We start from the raw sequence: 4,723 nt of genomic DNA on the forward strand, positions 1-4,723 counted from the left end.
TTTATTTTTTCACTTTCATGCTTTGGAGAAGGAAATGGCAACCCACTTCAGTGTTCTTTCCTGGAGAATCCCAGGGGCAGGAGAGCCTGGTGGGCTGATGTCTATGGGGTCACACAGAGTTGGACATGACTGAAGTGATTCAGCAGTATATTATATGTAATATATAATGTTACTTGTATATTATATAAATATGTATATTACTTATATATATATGTAAGTAATTATACAATATATTGTATAATTGTAAGTAGTTATGGGCTTCCCAGGTGGTGCTAGTGGTAAAGAACTTGCCTGCCAAAGTAGGAGACTTAGGAGATCTGGGTTCGATCCCTGAGTCGGGACAATGCCCTGGAGGAGGGCATGGCAACCCCCTCCAGTATTCTTGCCTGGCGAATCCCATGGACAGAGGAGCCTGTTGGACTATAGTCCATATATGTATTGATTAATAATTATAGTATATAGAGAACCCAGGGACGGGGGAACCTGGTGGGCTGCTGTCTATGGGGTCTCACAGAGTCGGACAAGACTGAAGTGACTTAGCAGCAGTCCGACTCTGTGCGACCCCATAGACAGCAGCCCACTAACCCCCTCTGTCCCTGGGATTCTCCAGGCAAGAACACTGGAGTGGGTTGCCATTTCCTTCTCCAATGGATGAAAGTGAAAAGTGTAAGTGAAGTCGCTCAGTCGTGGCTGAATCTGTGACCCCATGGACTGCAGCTTACCAGGTTCCTCCGTCCATGGGATTTTCCAGGCGAGAGTACTGGAGTGGGTTGCTATTGCCTTCTCCAACAGCTAATTATATATATATATATAATTATAACTAATTAATTTATGTATATTTGTTTTGTTTCAAAAAGATTCAAATATATGTTTATTTTAGTATCCATTCGACAGAAAATTAATAGTAAACATATATTTATACCACTAAAATGTTTAAGAAGTTAAGAGTTAAGTAATGATACCTAATGCATATAAAAAAGAACATTTTGTCTTCAATTATAATTATCTTTCTTCAATTATACAATTTTAATTTGAAATTTAAGCAATATTCCAGTTTCCTCCTGAATATTTAAATCTTACTTTCTATTTTCTTGAATATGTTTTTTCACAGTTATTTTAAAGCCTATCTAAAAATTATATTTTTGAATCCTCTATGTTTATTCTAGTATTATTATTTTTTAATATTAGTCTTATGTTACACATCTGTGTTTCCTTTTCTGCTTGGTTATGCTACAGCCAAATATTTTCTGTAAAATTAAACTAGAAATAATTTAAGCTTAGGATAATGACATACAATATTACACAAGTTTACAGGATTTGTATGCACTTCTGGCAGATGGTTTTTGGCACTAATAATCTCATATCTCTTTAATAAAATCAGATTTTGAGGTTACTGACACCTATTTTAGTCCCTCTAAGAACATATCTATTTGTGATTCACCCGTCCATCTAGGGAAGACCCCATATAGGCCGAGTGTTAGAAGCTGCCCAGCTGTAATATCTATTTTAGTTCTGTAGTCCGTTTATTTTATTGTTTAGCTTTACTATTCTTAGTTATTTTATTCCACTAAGGAGTTTTTAGTTGGAACCCTTCAGCCTCCCATTGTGTATCTAAATTCAGCAGCCATCAGAGGTAGAGTCAGAGTTTCTTTGCATTTGTCCACTTGTGCCTCCCTTAGGCTTTCTCTGTTCCTGTGGAAATTCCCGCTGTCTCATCCTGAATAACATCCATCCCTTAGGCTCACAGGCCCTTACTCTTTAATGTACCATTAGTGGCTCTGATTCCCTCAGGCTTTCAGGGACCCCATATAACCAGGAAAAATGAAAAGCTTCTTTCATCACAGATGTATAAGCTGGAAACGTTCTATACCCCTTAGAAAATACTATCTTCAACTTGAGCACTTTAAATATGGGCAAAAAACCAAAGCAGTGAAAGTTATTTAAATGAAGAATAAACAGAAGTGGCCAACAGACAGGAGTAAGTCTGTTATGGGGCAGAAGGGCAAAGGTGGAAGGCAAAACAGCTATCACTTTGCTGATGGAAAGAAGCGGATAACTGTGGCTCAGGGAAAGAGGTTGGTAATGGGTAGTTGGAGACAGGGAATTTGAGTGAGGTGAAAAAGTAATGAATTTTGTAGGAAAAAAATTGTTTAACGTGATGCAGTAATGTGAGATGAAATGTGTTTGGGTATTTTAGATAAGCAGAAGAGAGCATTTGAATACAGTTCTGAGAAAGGGCTTTGGGTTATTTTATACAAAAAGAAAGAAGGAAAGCATGTAATTTGAAAATGAGAGTGGAAATGAGGTCATAACTAGTAAACAGTGTAAGAGGCAATCTAGGGGATTTGAGCATGAGAGCACATAATGAGCTGAAAGGAGAACCTGGCCAAAATCACATGTATAATCCACCTCCCTTTTTCTATACACAAGGAAGAAGGATCTTATAAATAATGACAATGGATTCCCTTTTCTTCAGAGATAAGTACACAGCAATTAACACATTTTAAATACAGAAATGAACTGACTTGCCTGTGTCTTTAAGAATTATGGCTCTAAGGAAAATTGATTTGAGGGAATGACATAAGAATGAAAGAAATGAGATTAGCTAAGTGACCATAGAAGAGGAATGCTAAGGTAAGCAACAGAAGTGAATAGGTTAAAGTACTCTGGACCTTGAAATGAGAGGAGAGAGGACATGAATTTTAATAACCAAGGACAAAGCCTAGTTTTTACATTTGATCAATTGTGTAGCATGAGTTACATTTACTACGATGGAAATATTAAGGCTATTGCCAAGAGTTCCTTCTTGGCCATGTGATCTTTCCTGTGTCTTTTAGACATAAAACAGAGACATCTGATAGACTATTTGATATCACTCTGGAGATCAGTAGAGAGTTAAGGATAGAGATGTGTGGTGAAGTTACCAGTGGGTAGTTTTTAAAAGCAATTACTGAATAAAATATTTTAGGAAAAAGTGTAGCTATATATTAGAAATAAAAACAGAAGAAATACCTGGGGTACTTTTAGTATTTAGAAATCTGGCACTGGAGTAGGAACCAATGAAGTTTTAAAGAAATAAAATAGATCAATTAGTAGGGTTCAGTTCAGTTCAGGTCAGTTCAGTCGTTCAGTCATGTCCGACTCAGTGACCCCATGAATCGCCGCACACCAGGCCTCCCTGTCCATCACCAACTCCCAGAGTTCACTCAGACTAACATCCATCCAGTCAGTGATGCCCATTCAGCCATCTCATCCTCTGTCGTCCCCTTCTCCTCCTGCCCCCAATCCCTCCCAGCATCAGAGTCTTTTCCAAGAGTAAACTCTTCACATGAGGTGGCCAAAGTACTGGAGTTTCAGCTTTACCATCATTCCTTCCAAAGAACACCCAGGACTTTTTGTAGGGTAAGAGGAAATAAAGCAAACATGTTTTCAAAAATAATATAGATTTAAAATATTTTCAGAGGAGAACATGGTCAACAGTTTCGCATACTGCTGAGAGTTATAATGAGAACAGGAACATTTTTTGGATTTGGTGACTAGGGATTATTGATTAATTTGACTGGAACTGTTGCATTTGGAGAGGATTTTGGGCAGGATGCTAGAGTAATGAGAGTGTATATTTTGTAGACCACAACTTCATAAGGTAGCATTCTTGTTGCAGTTCAGTTCAGTACATTTCAGTCACTCATTCGTGTCTGACTCTTGCGACCCCATGGACTGCAGCACGCCAGGCTTCCCTGTCCAACAACAACTCCCAGAGCTTGCTCAAACTCATGTCCATTGAGTTGAAGATGCCATCCAACCATCTCATCCTCTGCTGTCAACTTCTCCTGCCACCTTCAGGCTTTCCCAGCACAGCGTCTGATCCAGTGAGTCTGTTCTTTACATCAGGTGGCCAAAGTATTGGAGTTTCAACTTTGGCTTCAGTCCATCCAATGAATATTCATGACTGTTTTCCTTTAGGATAGACTGGTTAAACCTCCTTGCAGTTCAAAGGACTCTCAAGAGTCTTCTCCAATACCACAGTTCAAAAGCATCAATTCTTTGGCACTCAGCATTCTTTATAGTCCAACTCTCACAGCCATACATGACTACTGGAAAAACCATAGCTTTGACTAGACAGACATTTTTGTTGGCAAATTAATGCCTCTGTTTTTAAGTATGCAATCTAGGTTGGTCATAGTTTTTCTTCCAAGGAGCAAGTGTCTTTTAATTTCATGGCTGCAGTCACCATCTACAGTGATTTTGGAGCCCCCAGAAATAAAGTCTGATACTGTTTCCACTGTTTCCCCATCTATTTGCCATGAAGTGATGGGACTGGATGCCATGATCTTAGTTTTCTGAATTTTGAGTTTTAAGCCAACTTTTCAGTCTTCTCTTTCACTTTCATCAAGAGGCTCTTTAGTTCTTAAATTTATGCCATAGGGATGGTGTCATCTTCCTATCTGAGGTTATTGATATTTCTCCTGGCAATCTTGATTCCAGCTTGTGCTTCACCCAGCCTGGCATTTCGCATGATGTACTCTGAATATAAGTTAAATAAGAAGGGTGACAGTATCCAGCCTTGACATACTCCTTTCCCGATTTGGAACGAGTCTGTTGTTCCATGTTCAGTTCTAACTGTTGCTTCTTGACCTGCATACAGATTTCTCAGGATGCAGGTAAGGTGGTCTGGTATTCCTATCTCTTTAAGAATTTTCCACAGTTTGTTGTGGTACACACA

This window comes from Bison bison, unplaced genomic scaffold, assembly GCF_000754665.1.
Source record: "Bison bison bison isolate TAMUID 2011002044 unplaced genomic scaffold, Bison_UMD1.0 scf7180017860906, whole genome shotgun sequence".
In the NCBI taxonomy this organism is placed as follows: Eukaryota; Metazoa; Chordata; class Mammalia; order Artiodactyla; family Bovidae; genus Bison; species Bison bison.